Source organism: Anomaloglossus baeobatrachus, unplaced genomic scaffold, assembly GCF_048569485.1.
Source record: "Anomaloglossus baeobatrachus isolate aAnoBae1 unplaced genomic scaffold, aAnoBae1.hap1 Scaffold_419, whole genome shotgun sequence".
In the NCBI taxonomy this organism is placed as follows: domain Eukaryota; kingdom Metazoa; phylum Chordata; class Amphibia; order Anura; family Aromobatidae; genus Anomaloglossus; species Anomaloglossus baeobatrachus.
Genome location: NW_027443525.1, coordinates 260,055 through 278,145, shown reverse-complemented (window position 1 = coordinate 278,145; position 18,091 = coordinate 260,055). Strand labels below are relative to the sequence as shown.

General features: G+C 47.0%; 12 non-coding genes and 1 pseudogene across 12 annotated transcripts; all 13 read left to right on the top strand.

The window, feature by feature from the left end:
• Nucleotides 1-712: 712 nt before the first annotated feature.
• LOC142278607 (U2 spliceosomal RNA) lies at nucleotides 713-903 on the top strand. The gene has a single exon (XR_012741427.1). It is a non-coding gene; the product is annotated as a U2 spliceosomal RNA (small nuclear RNA).
• A 1,293-nt stretch (nucleotides 904-2,196) lies between these two features.
• On the top strand, nucleotides 2,197-2,404 carry LOC142278645 (U2 spliceosomal RNA; annotated as a pseudogene).
• A 1,117-nt stretch (nucleotides 2,405-3,521) lies between these two features.
• Nucleotides 3,522-3,712, top strand: LOC142278606 (U2 spliceosomal RNA). Its single transcript, XR_012741426.1, has one exon. It is a non-coding gene; the product is annotated as a U2 spliceosomal RNA (small nuclear RNA).
• A 1,117-nt stretch (nucleotides 3,713-4,829) lies between these two features.
• LOC142278605 (U2 spliceosomal RNA) lies at nucleotides 4,830-5,020 on the top strand. The gene has a single exon (XR_012741425.1). It is a non-coding gene; the product is annotated as a U2 spliceosomal RNA (small nuclear RNA).
• Nucleotides 5,021-6,137: 1,117 nt separating this feature from the next.
• LOC142278603 (U2 spliceosomal RNA) lies at nucleotides 6,138-6,328 on the top strand. Its single transcript, XR_012741424.1, has one exon. It is a non-coding gene; the product is annotated as a U2 spliceosomal RNA (small nuclear RNA).
• Nucleotides 6,329-7,445: 1,117 nt separating this feature from the next.
• On the top strand, nucleotides 7,446-7,636 carry LOC142278608 (U2 spliceosomal RNA). Its single transcript, XR_012741428.1, has one exon. It is a non-coding gene; the product is annotated as a U2 spliceosomal RNA (small nuclear RNA).
• Nucleotides 7,637-8,753: 1,117 nt separating this feature from the next.
• Nucleotides 8,754-8,944, top strand: LOC142278602 (U2 spliceosomal RNA). Its single transcript, XR_012741423.1, has one exon. It is a non-coding gene; the product is annotated as a U2 spliceosomal RNA (small nuclear RNA).
• Nucleotides 8,945-10,061: 1,117 nt separating this feature from the next.
• On the top strand, nucleotides 10,062-10,252 carry LOC142278601 (U2 spliceosomal RNA). Its single transcript, XR_012741422.1, has one exon. It is a non-coding gene; the product is annotated as a U2 spliceosomal RNA (small nuclear RNA).
• A 1,336-nt stretch (nucleotides 10,253-11,588) lies between these two features.
• LOC142278639 (U2 spliceosomal RNA) lies at nucleotides 11,589-11,772 on the top strand. Its single transcript, XR_012741456.1, has one exon. It is a non-coding gene; the product is annotated as a U2 spliceosomal RNA (small nuclear RNA).
• A 1,117-nt stretch (nucleotides 11,773-12,889) lies between these two features.
• On the top strand, nucleotides 12,890-13,080 carry LOC142278600 (U2 spliceosomal RNA). Its single transcript, XR_012741421.1, has one exon. It is a non-coding gene; the product is annotated as a U2 spliceosomal RNA (small nuclear RNA).
• A 1,117-nt stretch (nucleotides 13,081-14,197) lies between these two features.
• On the top strand, nucleotides 14,198-14,388 carry LOC142278598 (U2 spliceosomal RNA). Its single transcript, XR_012741419.1, has one exon. It is a non-coding gene; the product is annotated as a U2 spliceosomal RNA (small nuclear RNA).
• Nucleotides 14,389-15,505: 1,117 nt separating this feature from the next.
• Nucleotides 15,506-15,696, top strand: LOC142278597 (U2 spliceosomal RNA). Its single transcript, XR_012741418.1, has one exon. It is a non-coding gene; the product is annotated as a U2 spliceosomal RNA (small nuclear RNA).
• A 1,117-nt stretch (nucleotides 15,697-16,813) lies between these two features.
• LOC142278596 (U2 spliceosomal RNA) lies at nucleotides 16,814-17,004 on the top strand. The gene has a single exon (XR_012741417.1). It is a non-coding gene; the product is annotated as a U2 spliceosomal RNA (small nuclear RNA).
• The last annotated feature ends 1,087 nt before the right edge of the window (nucleotides 17,005-18,091 follow it).

Genomic DNA, 18,091 nt, shown 5'->3' with positions numbered 1-18,091 from the left:
TGGGAATAGACAAACTGTAAAAAGCCCTCTGAGAAAGCCCCTCTCTAACCTTTGTTAGTAAGCTTTTCTGTAGCCTGCCTGTTGATGTATTTTCGGTTTGAACAGTGCACAACATGAAGAGACGGAACACTGGCGGCTTGTCACAATGCCCCCCGATGACATCACAATAGCGCTGCTGCCTAGAAAACAAGCTGCGCAGAAGAAGTTGTTCTTTGGGTGGGAGGGTGGGCTAGTGGAAGGAGGGGGCAATCTCTTTTTTTCCCGGGTGGTAGGGGGATGACAGGAGAAGGGAAGCGGGTGGTGAGAAAGGTACAGAGGGCAGGGTTTGGGGGCTGGGAAGGAAAGGGAAAAGATTAGGGTTTGGGGATGATGAAAGGGCTTTCTACGGGTAAGGATGGCAAAGGGTGGCAGTGACGGAAAGTCAGGCAACCTGTCCTGTCCGTCTTTTTGTATCGTGAATTGGAAAGACTGCAAGGGGGAGGGGAGTTGCTTGCGCCCTAAAGGAGGAGTTATTCAGATTCATTGCAGTGGGCGGCGGCTGCAAAACGCACCATTCTTCTTGTTTTTGCTCTGCAAAGCAGCCTTTTCAAGGGTTGGCTTGGGTGACAAAATGTCTTGTGTAGGCGTGGGTTTGTCTCCCTCTCGCTCTCTCTCCCTAAAATGTGTCCGGCATAGGCCAGGGTGCCACTCGAGGCCCAAACCAATTCTGGTTATCGCTTCTCGGCCTTTTGGCTAAGATCAAGTGTAGTATCTGTTCTTATCAGTTTAATATCTGATACGTCCCCTATCTGGGGACCATATATTAAATGGATTTTTAGAACAGGGAGATGGAAAAAGAGCTTGCTCTGTCCACTCCACGCATTGACCTGGTATTGCAGTACCTCCAGGAACGGTGCACCCCTTCTTAACCCAGTTTCCAAAAGCAGAACTCGATTCACCTGATTCATATTAGCCCGATTAGCGAATTGAAATGAATTTTTATCTAACACACTTTTTACTTGCTTTATTCATCCAAATAGCAAACTCATCACCACTCAACTTCACCAACTCTGCTATGTCCCGTGCAGTATCTTGTTGTCAGTCTAATCTAGATCATGTGTAATTGAATGGAATAGATCCCTTTTGGACAAAGTGGAGTCAGATGCTGCAGTGACCACAGGTGTGAGAGGATCTACAATTGGCATCTGGTGTTATCTCTCTGCTTCCACTCCAAATAAAGTTACCTGTTGTTACCTGAACGTCAAATACTAAGAATGGGCGGCCTATGAAAGAATTAGTACTTTCATTAAGTATACTAAACCGGCTAATTGGGAATAGACAAACTGTAAAAAGCCCTCTGAGAAAGCCCCTCTCTAACCTTTGTTAGTAAGCTTTTCTGTAGCCTGCCTGTTGATGTATTTTCGGTTTGAACAGTGCACAACATGAAGAGACGGAACACTGGCGGCTTGTCACAATGCCCCCCGATGACATCACAATAGCGCTGCTGCCTAGAAAACAAGCTGCGCAGAAGAAGTTGTTCTTTGGGTGGGAGGGTGGGCTAGTGGAAGGAGGGGGCAATCTCTTTTTTTCCCGGGTGGTAGGGGGATGACAGGAGAAGGGAAGCGGGTGGTGAGAAAGGTACAGAGGGCAGGGTTTGGGGGCTGGGAAGGAAAGGGAAAAGATTAGGGTTTGGGGATGATGAAAGGGCTTTCTACGGGTAAGGATGGCAAAGGGTGGCAGTGACGGAAAGTCAGGCAACCTGTCCTGTCCGTCTTTTTGTATCGTGAATTGGAAAGACTGCAAGGGGGAGGGGAGTTGCTTGCGCCCTAAAGGAGGAGTTATTCAGATTCATTGCAGTGGGCGGCGGCTGCAAAACGCACCATTCTTCTTGTTTTTGCTCTGCAAAGCAGCCTTTTCAAGGGTTGGCTTGGGTGACAAAATGTCTTGTGTAGGCGTGGGTTTGTCTCCCTCTCGCTCTCTCTCCCTAAGATGTGTCCGGCATAGGCCAGGGTGCCACTCGAGGCCCAAACCAATTCTGGTTATCGCTTCTCGGCCTTTTGGCTAAGATCAAGTGTAGTTTGGGAGGGTACTACCTTGGTTGGTGCTGAAAGGTGCCAGGGTATTGCACAACTGCTGGCCTTGGGGGAGTGTGCATCGTAGGATGTCATAGCCCTCTTGTGACGGACGGTTACCTGGGCAACGAGAGGCGGTCACTTTATTATTTTCAAACTCATCCTTCAAAAAAAAAAAAAAAAAAAAAAAAAAAAAAAAATCTGTTCTTATCAGTTTAATATCTGATACGTCCCCTATCTGGGGACCATATATTAAATGGATTTTTAGAACAGGGAGATGGAAAAAGAGCTTGCTCTCTCCACTCCACGCATTGACCTGGTATTGCAGTACCTCCAGGAACGGTGCACCCCTTCTTAACCCAGTTTCCAAAAGCAGAACTCGATTCACCTGATTCATATTAGCCCGATTAGCGAATTGAAATGAATTTTTATCTAACACACTTTTTACTTGCTTTATTCATCCAAATAGCAAACTCATCACCACTCAACTTCACCAACTCTGCTATGTCCCGTGCAGTATCTTGTTGTCAGTCTAATCTAGATCATGTGTAATTGAATGGAATAGATCCCTTTTGGACAAAGTGGAGTCAGATGCTGCAGTGACCACAGGTGTGAGAGGATCTACAATTGGCATCTGGTGTTATCTCTCTGCTTCCACTCCAAATAAAGTTACCTGTTGTTACCTGAACGTCAAATACTAAGAATGGGCGGCCTATGAAAGAATTAGTACTTTCATTAAGTATACTAAACCGGCTAATTGGGAATAGACAAACTGTAAAAAGCCCTCTGAGAAAGCCCCTCTCTAACCTTTGTTAGTAAGCTTTTCTGTAGCCTGCCTGTTGATGTATTTTCGGTTTGAACAGTGCACAACATGAAGAGACGGAACACTGGCGGCTTGTCACAATGCCCCCCGATGACATCACAATAGCGCTGCTGCCTAGAAAACAAGCTGCGCAGAAGAAGTTGTTCTTTGGGTGGGAGGGTGGGCTAGTGGAAGGAGGGGGCAATCTCTTTTTTTCCCGGGTGGTAGGGGGATGACAGGAGAAGGGAAGCGGGTGGTGAGAAAGGTACAGAGGGCAGGGTTTGGGGGCTGGGAAGGAAAGGGAAAAGATTAGGGTTTGGGGATGATGAAAGGGCTTTCTACGGGTAAGGATGGCAAAGGGTGGCAGTGACGGAAAGTCAGGCAACCTGTCCTGTCCGTCTTTTTGTATCGTGAATTGGAAAGACTGCAAGGGGGAGGGGAGTTGCTTGCGCCCTAAAGGAGGAGTTATTCAGATTCATTGCAGTGGGCGGCGGCTGCAAAACGCACCATTCTTCTTGTTTTTGCTCTGCAAAGCAGCCTTTTCAAGGGTTGGCTTGGGTGACAAAATGTCTTGTGTAGGCGTGGGTTTGTCTCCCTCTCGCTCTCTCTCCCTAAGATGTGTCCGGCATAGGCCAGGGTGCCACTCGAGGCCCAAACCAATTCTGGTTATCGCTTCTCGGCCTTTTGGCTAAGATCAAGTGTAGTATCTGTTCTTATCAGTTTAATATCTGATACGTCCCCTATCTGGGGACCATATATTAAATGGATTTTTAGAACAGGGAGATGGAAAAAGAGCTTGCTCTGTCCACTCCACGCATTGACCTGGTATTGCAGTACCTCCAGGAACGGTGCACCCCTTCTTAACCCAGTTTCCAAAAGCAGAACTCGATTCACCTGATTCATATTAGCCCGATTAGCGAATTGAAATGAATTTTTATCTAACACACTTTTTACTTGCTTTATTCATCCAAATAGCAAACTCATCACCACTCAACTTCACCAACTCTGCTATGTCCCGTGCAGTATCTTGTTGTCAGTCTAATCTAGATCATGTGTAATTGAATGGAATAGATCCCTTTTGGACAAAGTGGAGTCAGATGCTGCAGTGACCACAGGTGTGAGAGGATCTACAATTGGCATCTGGTGTTATCTCTCTGCTTCCACTCCAAATAAAGTTACCTGTTGTTACCTGAACGTCAAATACTAAGAATGGGCGGCCTATGAAAGAATTAGTACTTTCATTAAGTATACTAAACCGGCTAATTGGGAATAGACAAACTGTAAAAAGCCCTCTGAGAAAGCCCCTCTCTAACCTTTGTTAGTAAGCTTTTCTGTAGCCTGCCTGTTGATGTATTTTCGGTTTGAACAGTGCACAACATGAAGAGACGGAACACTGGCGGCTTGTCACAATGCCCCCCGATGACATCACAATAGCGCTGCTGCCTAGAAAACAAGCTGCGCAGAAGAAGTTGTTCTTTGGGTGGGAGGGTGGGCTAGTGGAAGGAGGGGGCAATCTCTTTTTTTCCCGGGTGGTAGGGGGATGACAGGAGAAGGGAAGCGGGTGGTGAGAAAGGTACAGAGGGCAGGGTTTGGGGGCTGGGAAGGAAAGGGAAAAGATTAGGGTTTGGGGATGATGAAAGGGCTTTCTACGGGTAAGGATGGCAAAGGGTGGCAGTGACGGAAAGTCAGGCAACCTGTCCTGTCCGTCTTTTTGTATCGTGAATTGGAAAGACTGCAAGGGGGAGGGGAGTTGCTTGCGCCCTAAAGGAGGAGTTATTCAGATTCATTGCAGTGGGCGGCGGCTGCAAAACGCACCATTCTTCTTGTTTTTGCTCTGCAAAGCAGCCTTTTCAAGGGTTGGCTTGGGTGACAAAATGTCTTGTGTAGGCGTGGGTTTGTCTCCCTCTCGCTCTCTCTCCCTAAGATGTGTCCGGCATAGGCCAGGGTGCCACTCGAGGCCCAAACCAATTCTGGTTATCGCTTCTCGGCCTTTTGGCTAAGATCAAGTGTAGTATCTGTTCTTATCAGTTTAATATCTGATACGTCCCCTATCTGGGGACCATATATTAAATGGATTTTTAGAACAGGGAGATGGAAAAAGAGCTTGCTCTGTCCACTCCACGCATTGACCTGGTATTGCAGTACCTCCAGGAACGGTGCACCCCTTCTTAACCCAGTTTCCAAAAGCAGAACTCGATTCACCTGATTCATATTAGCCCGATTAGCGAATTGAAATGAATTTTTATCTAACACACTTTTTACTTGCTTTATTCATCCAAATAGCAAACTCATCACCACTCAACTTCACCAACTCTGCTATGTCCCGTGCAGTATCTTGTTGTCAGTCTAATCTAGATCATGTGTAATTGAATGGAATAGATCCCTTTTGGACAAAGTGGAGTCAGATGCTGCAGTGACCACAGGTGTGAGAGGATCTACAATTGGCATCTGGTGTTATCTCTCTGCTTCCACTCCAAATAAAGTTACCTGTTGTTACCTGAACGTCAAATACTAAGAATGGGCGGCCTATGAAAGAATTAGTACTTTCATTAAGTATACTAAACCGGCTAATTGGGAATAGACAAACTGTAAAAAGCCCTCTGAGAAAGCCCCTCTCTAACCTTTGTTAGTAAGCTTTTCTGTAGCCTGCCTGTTGATGTATTTTCGGTTTGAACAGTGCACAACATGAAGAGACGGAACACTGGCGGCTTGTCACAATGCCCCCCGATGACATCACAATAGCGCTGCTGCCTAGAAAACAAGCTGCGCAGAAGAAGTTGTTCTTTGGGTGGGAGGGTGGGCTAGTGGAAGGAGGGGGCAATCTCTTTTTTTCCCGGGTGGTAGGGGGATGACAGGAGAAGGGAAGCGGGTGGTGAGAAAGGTACAGAGGGCAGGGTTTGGGGGCTGGGAAGGAAAGGGAAAAGATTAGGGTTTGGGGATGATGAAAGGGCTTTCTACGGGTAAGGATGGCAAAGGGTGGCAGTGACGGAAAGTCAGGCAACCTGTCCTGTCCGTCTTTTTGTATCGTGAATTGGAAAGACTGCAAGGGGGAGGGGAGTTGCTTGCGCCCTAAAGGAGGAGTTATTCAGATTCATTGCAGTGGGCGGCGGCTGCAAAACGCACCATTCTTCTTGTTTTTGCTCTGCAAAGCAGCCTTTTCAAGGGTTGGCTTGGGTGACAAAATGTCTTGTGTAGGCGTGGGTTTGTCTCCCTCTCGCTCTCTCTCCCTAAGATGTGTCCGGCATAGGCCAGGGTGCCACTCGAGGCCCAAACCAATTCTGGTTATCGCTTCTCGGCCTTTTGGCTAAGATCAAGTGTAGTATCTGTTCTTATCAGTTTAATATCTGATACGTCCCCTATCTGGGGACCATATATTAAATGGATTTTTAGAACAGGGAGATGGAAAAAGAGCTTGCTCTGTCCACTCCACGCATTGACCTGGTATTGCAGTACCTCCAGGAACGGTGCACCCCTTCTTAACCCAGTTTCCAAAAGCAGAACTCGATTCACCTGATTCATATTAGCCCGATTAGCGAATTGAAATGAATTTTTATCTAACACACTTTTTACTTGCTTTATTCATCCAAATAGCAAACTCATCACCACTCAACTTCACCAACTCTGCTATGTCCCGTGCAGTATCTTGTTGTCAGTCTAATCTAGATCATGTGTAATTGAATGGAATAGATCCCTTTTGGACAAAGTGGAGTCAGATGCTGCAGTGACCACAGGTGTGAGAGGATCTACAATTGGCATCTGGTGTTATCTCTCTGCTTCCACTCCAAATAAAGTTACCTGTTGTTACCTGAACGTCAAATACTAAGAATGGGCGGCCTATGAAAGAATTAGTACTTTCATTAAGTATACTAAACCGGCTAATTGGGAATAGACAAACTGTAAAAAGCCCTCTGAGAAAGCCCCTCTCTAACCTTTGTTAGTAAGCTTTTCTGTAGCCTGCCTGTTGATGTATTTTCGGTTTGAACAGTGCACAACATGAAGAGACGGAACACTGGCGGCTTGTCACAATGCCCCCCGATGACATCACAATAGCGCTGCTGCCTAGAAAACAAGCTGCGCAGAAGAAGTTGTTCTTTGGGTGGGAGGGTGGGCTAGTGGAAGGAGGGGGCAATCTCTTTTTTTCCCGGGTGGTAGGGGGATGACAGGAGAAGGGAAGCGGGTGGTGAGAAAGGTACAGAGGGCAGGGTTTGGGGGCTGGGAAGGAAAGGGAAAAGATTAGGGTTTGGGGATGATGAAAGGGCTTTCTACGGGTAAGGATGGCAAAGGGTGGCAGTGACGGAAAGTCAGGCAACCTGTCCTGTCCGTCTTTTTGTATCGTGAATTGGAAAGACTGCAAGGGGGAGGGGAGTTGCTTGCGCCCTAAAGGAGGAGTTATTCAGATTCATTGCAGTGGGCGGCGGCTGCAAAACGCACCATTCTTCTTGTTTTTGCTCTGCAAAGCAGCCTTTTCAAGGGTTGGCTTGGGTGACAAAATGTCTTGTGTAGGCGTGGGTTTGTCTCCCTCTCGCTCTCTCTCCCTAAGATGTGTCCGGCATAGGCCAGGGTGCCACTCGAGGCCCAAACCAATTCTGGTTATCGCTTCTCGGCCTTTTGGCTAAGATCAAGTGTAGTATCTGTTCTTATCAGTTTAATATCTGATACGTCCCCTATCTGGGGACCATATATTAAATGGATTTTTAGAACAGGGAGATGGAAAAAGAGCTTGCTCTGTCCACTCCACGCATTGACCTGGTATTGCAGTACCTCCAGGAACGGTGCACCTCTTCTTAACCCAGTTTCCAAAAGCAGAACTCGATTCACCTGATTCATATTAGCCCGATTAGCGAATTGAAATGAATTTTTATCTAACACACTTTTTACTTGCTTTATTCATCCAAATAGCAAACTCATCACCACTCAACTTCACCAACTCTGCTATGTCCCGTGCAGTATCTTGTTGTCAGTCTAATCTAGATCATGTGTAATTGAATGGAATAGATCCCTTTTGGACAAAGTGGAGTCAGATGCTGCAGTGACCACAGGTGTGAGAGGATCTACAATTGGCATCTGGTGTTATCTCTCTGCTTCCACTCCAAATAAAGTTACCTGTTGTTACCTGAACGTCAAATACTAAGAATGGGCGGCCTATGAAAGAATTAGTACTTTCATTAAGTATACTAAACCGGCTAATTGGGAATAGACAAACTGTAAAAAGCCCTCTGAGAAAGCCCCTCTCTAACCTTTGTTAGTAAGCTTTTCTGTAGCCTGCCTGTTGATGTATTTTCGGTTTGAACAGTGCACAACATGAAGAGACGGAACACTGGCGGCTTGTCACAATGCCCCCCGATGACATCACAATAGCGCTGCTGCCTAGAAAACAAGCTGCGCAGAAGAAGTTGTTCTTTGGGTGGGAGGGTGGGCTAGTGGAAGGAGGGGGCAATCTCTTTTTTTCCCGGGTGGTAGGGGGATGACAGGAGAAGGGAAGCGGGTGGTGAGAAAGGTACAGAGGGCAGGGTTTGGGGGCTGGGAAGGAAAGGGAAAAGATTAGGGTTTGGGGATGATGAAAGGGCTTTCTACGGGTAAGGATGGCAAAGGGTGGCAGTGACGGAAAGTCAGGCAACCTGTCCTGTCCGTCTTTTTGTATCGTGAATTGGAAAGACTGCAAGGGGGAGGGGAGTTGCTTGCGCCCTAAAGGAGGAGTTATTCAGATTCATTGCAGTGGGCGGCGGCTGCAAAACGCACCATTCTTCTTGTTTTTGCTCTGCAAAGCAGCCTTTTCAAGGGTTGGCTTGGGTGACAAAATGTCTTGTGTAGGCGTGGGTTTGTCTCCCTCTCGCTCTCTCTCCCTAAGATGTGTCCGGCATAGGCCAGGGTGCCACTCGAGGCCCAAACCAATTCTGGTTATCGCTTCTCGGCCTTTTGGCTAAGATCAAGTGTAGTATCTGTTCTTATCAGTTTAATATCTGATACGTCCCCTATCTGGGGACCATATATTAAATGGATTTTTAGAACAGGGAGATGGAAAAAGAGCTTGCTCTGTCCACTCCACGCATTGACCTGGTATTGCAGTACCTCCAGGAACGGTGCACCCCTTCTTAACCCAGTTTCCAAAAGCAGAACTCGATTCACCTGATTCATATTAGCCCGATTAGCGAATTGAAATGAATTTTTATCTAACACACTTTTTACTTGCTTTATTCATCCAAATAGCAAACTCATCACCACTCAACTTCACCAACTCTGCTATGTCCCGTGCAGTATCTTGTTGTCAGTCTAATCTAGATCATGTGTAATTGAATGGAATAGATCCCTTTTGGACAAAGTGGAGTCAGATGCTGCAGTGACCACAGGTGTGAGAGGATCTACAATTGGCATCTGGTGTTATCTCTCTGCTTCCACTCCAAATAAAGTTACCTGTTGTTACCTGAACGTCAAATACTAAGAATGGGCGGCCTATGAAAGAATTAGTACTTTCATTAAGTATACTAAACCGGCTAATTGGGAATAGACAAACTGTAAAAAGCCCTCTGAGAAAGCCCCTCTCTAACCTTTGTTAGTAAGCTTTTCTGTAGCCTGCCTGTTGATGTATTTTCGGTTTGAACAGTGCACAACATGAAGAGACGGAACACTGGCGGCTTGTCACAATGCCCCCCGATGACATCACAATAGCGCTGCTGCCTAGAAAACAAGCTGCGCAGAAGAAGTTGTTCTTTGGGTGGGAGGGTGGGCTAGTGGAAGGAGGGGGCAATCTCTTTTTTTCCCGGGTGGTAGGGGGATGACAGGAGAAGGGAAGCGGGTGGTGAGAAAGGTACAGAGGGCAGGGTTTGGGGGCTGGGAAGGAAAGGGAAAAGATTAGGGTTTGGGGATGATGAAAGGGCTTTCTACGGGTAAGGATGGCAAAGGGTGGCAGTGACGGAAAGTCAGGCAACCTGTCCTGTCCGTCTTTTTGTATCGTGAATTGGAAAGACTGCAAGGGGGAGGGGAGTTGCTTGCGCCCTAAAGGAGGAGTTATTCAGATTCATTGCAGTGGGCGGCGGCTGCAAAACGCACCATTCTTCTTGTTTTTGCTCTGCAAAGCAGCCTTTTCAAGGGTTGGCTTGGGTGACAAAATGTCTTGTGTAGGCGTGGGTTTGTCTCCCTCTCGCTCTCTCTCCCTAAGATGTGTCCGGCATAGGCCAGGGTGCCACTCGAGGCCCAAACCAATTCTGGTTATCGCTTCTCGGCCTTTTGGCTAAGATCAAGTGTAGTATCTGTTCTTATCAGTTTAATATCTGATACGTCCCCTATCTGGGGACCATATATTAAATGGATTTTTAGAACAGGGAGATGGAAAAAGAGCTTGCTCTGTCCACTCCACGCATTGACCTGGTATTGCAGTACCTCCAGGAACGGTGCACCCCTTCTTAACCCAGTTTCCAAAAGCAGAACTCGATTCACCTGATTCATATTAGCCCGATTAGCGAATTGAAATGAATTTTTATCTAACACACTTTTTACTTGCTTTATTCATCCAAATAGCAAACTCATCACCACTCAACTTCACCAACTCTGCTATGTCCCGTGCAGTATCTTGTTGTCAGTCTAATCTAGATCATGTGTAATTGAATGGAATAGATCCCTTTTGGACAAAGTGGAGTCAGATGCTGCAGTGACCACAGGTGTGAGAGGATCTACAATTGGCATCTGGTGTTATCTCTCTGCTTCCACTCCAAATAAAGTTACCTGTTGTTACCTGAACGTCAAATACTAAGAATGGGCGGCCTATGAAAGAATTAGTACTTTCATTAAGTATACTAAACCGGCTAATTGGGAATAGACAAACTGTAAAAAGCCCTCTGAGAAAGCCCCTCTCTAACCTTTGTTAGTAAGCTTTTCTGTAGCCTGCCTGTTGATGTATTTTCGGTTTGAACAGTGCACAACATGAAGAGACGGAACACTGGCGGCTTGTCACAATGCCCCCCGATGACATCACAATAGCGCTGCTGCCTAGAAAACAAGCTGCGCAGAAGAAGTTGTTCTTTGGGTGGGAGGGTGGGCTAGTGGAAGGAGGGGGCAATCTCTTTTTTTCCCGGGTGGTAGGGGGATGACAGGAGAAGGGAAGCGGGTGGTGAGAAAGGTACAGAGGGCAGGGTTTGGGGGCTGGGAAGGAAAGGGAAAAGATTAGGGTTTGGGGATGATGAAAGGGCTTTCTACGGGTAAGGATGGCAAAGGGTGGCAGTGACGGAAAGTCAGGCAACCTGTCCTGTCCGTCTTTTTGTATCGTGAATTGGAAAGACTGCAAGGGGGAGGGGAGTTGCTTGCGCCCTAAAGGAGGAGTTATTCAGATTCATTGCAGTGGGCGGCGGCTGCAAAACGCACCATTCTTCTTGTTTTTGCTCTGCAAAGCAGCCTTTTCAAGGGTTGGCTTGGGTGACAAAATGTCTTGTGTAGGCGTGGGTTTGTCTCCCTCTCGCTCTCTCTCCCTAAGATGTGTCCGGCATAGGCCAGGGTGCCACTCGAGGCCCAAACCAATTCTGGTTATCGCTTCTCGGCCTTTTGGCTAAGATCAAGTGTAGTCCCTTCATTGGGTTTGCCTTGGTCTTGGCTGGGAGGGGCCCGGGCTTGCACAACCGCTGGCCTCGGGGATTGTTGCGCCTTTTGGTGCTTACGTCCCCTTGTGGCTGGTGGTTCCTGGGCTCGGGAGGCGATCACCCAGGCACTGCGCTTTTGTGTGGTGGCCTGCTGGCCTTCGGGGCTACCTTGATTCTGAAAATTGCGGATGAAATCTCATCTGTTCTTATCAGTTTAATATCTGATACGTCCCCTATCTGGGGACCATATATTAAATGGATTTTTAGAACAGGGAGATGGAAAAAGAGCTTGCTCTGTCCACTCCACGCATTGACCTGGTATTGCAGTACCTCCAGGAACGGTGCACCCCTTCTTAACCCAGTTTCCAAAAGCAGAACTCGATTCACCTGATTCATATTAGCCCGATTAGCGAATTGAAATGAATTTTTATCTAACACACTTTTTACTTGCTTTATTCATCCAAATAGCAAACTCATCACCACTCAACTTCACCAACTCTGCTATGTCCCGTGCAGTATCTTGTTGTCAGTCTAATCTAGATCATGTGTAATTGAATGGAATAGATCCCTTTTGGACAAAGTGGAGTCAGATGCTGCAGTGACCACAGGTGTGAGAGGATCTACAATTGGCATCTGGTGTTATCTCTCTGCTTCCACTCCAAATAAAGTTACCTGTTGTTACCTGAACGTCAAATACTAAGAATGGGCGGCCTATGAAAGAATTAGTACTTTCATTAAGTATACTAAACCGGCTAATTGGGAATAGACAAACTGTAAAAAGCCCTCTGAGAAAGCCCCTCTCTAACCTTTGTTAGTAAGCTTTTCTGTAGCCTGCCTGTTGATGTATTTTCGGTTTGAACAGTGCACAACATGAAGAGACGGAACACTGGCGGCTTGTCACAATGCCCCCCGATGACATCACAATAGCGCTGCTGCCTAGAAAACAAGCTGCGCAGAAGAAGTTGTTCTTTGGGTGGGAGGGTGGGCTAGTGGAAGGAGGGGGCAATCTCTTTTTTTCCCGGGTGGTAGGGGGATGACAGGAGAAGGGAAGCGGGTGGTGAGAAAGGTACAGAGGGCAGGGTTTGGGGGCTGGGAAGGAAAGGGAAAAGATTAGGGTTTGGGGATGATGAAAGGGCTTTCTACGGGTAAGGATGGCAAAGGGTGGCAGTGACGGAAAGTCAGGCAACCTGTCCTGTCCGTCTTTTTGTATCGTGAATTGGAAAGACTGCAAGGGGGAGGGGAGTTGCTTGCGCCCTAAAGGAGGAGTTATTCAGATTCATTGCAGTGGGCGGCGGCTGCAAAACGCACCATTCTTCTTGTTTTTGCTCTGCAAAGCAGCCTTTTCAAGGGTTGGCTTGGGTGACAAAATGTCTTGTGTAGGCGTGGGTTTGTCTCCCTCTCGCTCTCTCTCCCTAAGATGTGTCCGGCATAGGCCAGGGTGCCACTCGAGGCCCAAACCAATTCTGGTTATCGCTTCTCGGCCTTTTGGCTAAGATCAAGTGTAGTATCTGTTCTTATCAGTTTAATATCTGATACGTCCCCTATCTGGGGACCATATATTAAATGGATTTTTAGAACAGGGAGATGGAAAAAGAGCTTGCTCTGTCCACTCCACGCATTGACCTGGTATTGCAGTACCTCCAGGAACGGTGCACCCCTTCTTAACCCAGTTTCCAAAAGCAGAACTCGATTCACCTGATTCATATTAGCCCGATTAGCGAATTGAAATGAATTTTTATCTAACACACTTTTTACTTGCTTTATTCATCCAAATAGCAAACTCATCACCACTCAACTTCACCAACTCTGCTATGTCCCGTGCAGTATCTTGTTGTCAGTCTAATCTAGATCATGTGTAATTGAATGGAATAGATCCCTTTTGGACAAAGTGGAGTCAGATGCTGCAGTGACCACAGGTGTGAGAGGATCTACAATTGGCATCTGGTGTTATCTCTCTGCTTCCACTCCAAATAAAGTTACCTGTTGTTACCTGAACGTCAAATACTAAGAATGGGCGGCCTATGAAAGAATTAGTACTTTCATTAAGTATACTAAACCGGCTAATTGGGAATAGACAAACTGTAAAAAGCCCTCTGAGAAAGCCCCTCTCTAACCTTTGTTAGTAAGCTTTTCTGTAGCCTGCCTGTTGATGTATTTTCGGTTTGAACAGTGCACAACATGAAGAGACGGAACACTGGCGGCTTGTCACAATGCCCCCCGATGACATCACAATAGCGCTGCTGCCTAGAAAACAAGCTGCGCAGAAGAAGTTGTTCTTTGGGTGGGAGGGTGGGCTAGTGGAAGGAGGGGGCAATCTCTTTTTTTCCCGGGTGGTAGGGGGATGACAGGAGAAGGGAAGCGGGTGGTGAGAAAGGTACAGAGGGCAGGGTTTGGGGGCTGGGAAGGAAAGGGAAAAGATTAGGGTTTGGGGATGATGAAAGGGCTTTCTACGGGTAAGGATGGCAAAGGGTGGCAGTGACGGAAAGTCAGGCAACCTGTCCTGTCCGTCTTTTTGTATCGTGAATTGGAAAGACTGCAAGGGGGAGGGGAGTTGCTTGCGCCCTAACGGAGGAGTTATTCAGATTCATTGCAGTGGGCGGCGGCTGCAAAACGCACCATTCTTCTTGTTTTTGCTCTGCAAAGCAGCCTTTTCAAGGGTTGGCTTGGGTGACAAAATGTCTTGTGTAGGCGTGGGTTTGTCTCCCTCTCGCTCTCTCTCCCTAAGATGTGTCCGGCATAGGCCAGGGTGCCACTCGAGGCCCAAACCAATTCTGGTTATCGCTTCTCGGCCTTTTGGCTAAGATCAAGTGTAGTATCTGTTCTTATCAGTTTAATATCTGATACGTCCCCTATCTGGGGACCATATATTAAATGGATTTTTAGAACAGGGAGATGGAAAAAGAGCTTGCTCTGTCCACTCCACGCATTGACCTGGTATTGCAGTACCTCCAGGAACGGTGCACCCCTTCTTAACCCAGTTTCCAAAAGCAGAACTCGATTCACCTGATTCATATTAGCCCGATTAGCGAATTGAAATGAATTTTTATCTAACACACTTTTTACTTGCTTTATTCATCCAAATAGCAAACTCATCACCACTCAACTTCACCAACTCTGCTATGTCCCGTGCAGTATCTTGTTGTCAGTCTAATCTAGATCATGTGTAATTGAATGGAATAGATCCCTTTTGGACAAAGTGGAGTCAGATGCTGCAGTGACCACAGGTGTGAGAGGATCTACAATTGGCATCTGGTGTTATCTCTCTGCTTCCACTCCAAATAAAGTTACCTGTTGTTACCTGAACGTCAAATACTAAGAATGGGCGGCCTATGAAAGAATTAGTACTTTCATTAAGTATACTAAACCGGCTAATTGGGAATAGACAAACTGTAAAAAGCCCTCTGAGAAAGCCCCTCTCTAACCTTTGTTAGTAAGCTTTTCTGTAGCCTGCCTGTTGATGTATTTTCGGTTTGAACAGTGCACAACATGAAGAGACGGAACACTGGCGGCTTGTCACAATGCCCCCCGATGACATCACAATAGCGCTGCTGCCTAGAAAACAAGCTGCGCAGAAGAAGTTGTTCTTTGGGTGGGAGGGTGGGCTAGTGGAAGGAGGGGGCAATCTCTTTTTTTCCCGGGTGGTAGGGGGATGACAGGAGAAGGGAAGCGGGTGGTGAGAAAGGTACAGAGGGCAGGGTTTGGGGGCTGGGAAGGAAAGGGAAAAGATTAGGGTTTGGGGATGATGAAAGGGCTTTCTACGGGTAAGGATGGCAAAGGGTGGCAGTGACGGAAAGTCAGGCAACCTGTCCTGTCCGTCTTTTTGTATCGTGAATTGGAAAGACTGCAAGGGGGAGGGGAGTTGCTTGCGCCCTAAAGGAGGAGTTATTCAGATTCATTGCAGTGGGCGGCGGCTGCAAAACGCACCATTCTTCTTGTTTTTGCTCTGCAAAGCAGCCTTTTCAAGGGTTGGCTTGGGTGACAAAATGTCTTGTGTAGGCGTGGGTTTGTCTCCCTCTCGCTCTCTCTCCCTAAGATGTGTCCGGCATAGGCCAGGGTGCCACTCGAGGCCCAAACCAATTCTGGTTATCGCTTCTCGGCCTTTTGGCTAAGATCAAGTGTAGTATCTGTTCTTATCAGTTTAATATCTGATACGTCCCCTATCTGGGGACCATATATTAAATGGATTTTTAGAACAGGGAGATGGAAAAAGAGCTTGCTCTGTCCACTCCACGCATTGACCTGGTATTGCAGTACCTCCAGGAACGGTGCACCCCTTCTTAACCCAGTTTCCAAAAGCAGAACTCGATTCACCTGATTCATATTAGCCCGATTAGCGAATTGAAATGAATTTTTATCTAACACACTTTTTACTTGCTTTATTCATCCAAATAGCAAACTCATCACCACTCAACTTCACCAACTCTGCTATGTCCCGTGCAGTATCTTGTTGTCAGTCTAATCTAGATCATGTGTAATTGAATGGAATAGATCCCTTTTGGACAAAGTGGAGTCAGATGCTGCAGTGACCACAGGTGTGAGAGGATCTACAATTGGCATCTGGTGTTATCTCTCTGCTTCCACTCCAAATAAAGTTACCTGTTGTTACCTGAACGTCAAATACTAAGAATGGGCGGCCTATGAAAGAATTAGTACTTTCATTAAGTATACTAAACCGGCTAATTGGGAATAGACAAACTGTAAAAAGCCCTCTGAGAAAGCCCCTCTCTAACCTTTGTTAGTAAGCTTTTCTGTAGCCTGCCTGTTGATGTATTTTCGGTTTGAACAGTGCACAACATGAAGAGACGGAACACTGGCGGCTTGTCACAATGCCCCCCGATGACATCACAATAGCGCTGCTGCCTAGAAAACAAGCTGCGCAGAAGAAGTTGTTCTTTGGGTGGGAGGGTGGGCTAGTGGAAGGAGGGGGCAATCTCTTTTTTTCCCGGGTGGTAGGGGGATGACAGGAGAAGGGAAGCGGGTGGTGAGAAAGGTACAGAGGGCAGGGTTTGGGGGCTGGGAAGGAAAGGGAAAAGATTAGGGTTTGGGGATGATGAAAGGGCTTTCTACGGGTAAGGATGGCAAAGGGTGGCAGTGACGGAAAGTCAGGCAACCTGTCCTGTCCGTCTTTTTGTATCGTGAATTGGAAAGACTGCAAGGGGGAGGGGAGTTGCTTGCGCCCTAAAGGAGGAGTTATTCAGATTCATTGCAGTGGGCGGCGGCTGCAAAACGCACCATTCTTCTTGTTTTTGCTCTGCAAAGCAGCCTTTTCAAGGGTTGGCTTGGGTGACAAAATGTCTTGTGTAGGCGTGGGTTTGTCTCCCTCTCGCTCTCTCTCCCTAAGATGTGTCCGGCATAGGCCAGGGTGCCACTCGAGGCCCAAACCAATTCTGGTTATCGCTTCTCGGCCTTTTGGCTAAGATCAAGTGTAGTATCTGTTCTTATCAGTTTAATATCTGATACGTCCCCTATCTGGGGACCATATATTAAATGGATTTTTAGAACAGGGAGATGGAAAAAGAGCTTGCTCTGTCCACTCCACGCATTGACCTGGTATTGCAGTACCTCCAGGAACGGTGCACCCCTTCTTAACCCAGTTTCCAAAAGCAGAACTCGATTCACCTGATTCATATTAGCCCGATTAGCGAATTGAAATGAATTTTTATCTAACACACTTTTTACTTGCTTTATTCATCCAAATAGCAAACTCATCACCACTCAACTTCACCAACTCTGCTATGTCCCGTGCAGTATCTTGTTGTCAGTCTAATCTAGATCATGTGTAATTGAATGGAATAGATCCCTTTTGGACAAAGTGGAGTCAGATGCTGCAGTGACCACAGGTGTGAGAGGATCTACAATTGGCATCTGGTGTTATCTCTCTGCTTCCACTCCAAATAAAGTTACCTGTTGTTACCTGAACGTCAAATACTAAGAATGGGCGGCCTATGAAAGAATTAGTACTTTCATTAAGTATACTAAACCGGCTAATTGGGAATAGACAAACTGTAAAAAGCCCTCTGAGAAAGCCCCTCTCTAACCTTTGTTAGTAAGCTTTTCTGTAGCCTGCCTGTTGATGTATTTTCGGTTTGAACAGTGCACAACATGAAGAGACGGAACACTGGCGGCTTGTCACAATGCCCCCCGATGACATCACAATAGCGCTGCTGCCTAGAAAACAAGCTGCGCAGAAGAAGTTGTTCTTTGGGTGGGAGGGTGGGCTAGTGGAAGGAGGGGGCAATCTCTTTTTTTCCCGGGTGGTAGGGGGATGACAGGAGAAGGGAAGCGGGTGGTGAGAAAGGTACAGAGGGCAGGGTTTGGGGGCTGGGAAGGAAAGGGAAAAGATTAGGGTTTGGGGATGATGAAAGGGCTTTCTACGGGTAAGGATGGCAAAGGGTGGCAGTGACGGAAAGTCAGGCAACCTGTCCTGTCCGTCTTTTTGTATCGTGAATTGGAAAGACTGCAAGGGGGAGGGGAGTTGCTTGCGCCCTAAAGGAGGAGTTATTCAGATTCATTGCAGTGGGCGGCGGCTGCAAAACGCACCATTCTTCTTGTTTTTGCTCTGCAAAGCAGCCTTTTCAAGGGTTGGCTTGGGTGACAAAATGTCTTGTGTAGGCGTGGGTTTGTCTCCCTCTCGCTCTCTCTCCCTAAGATGTGTCCGGCATAGGCCAGGG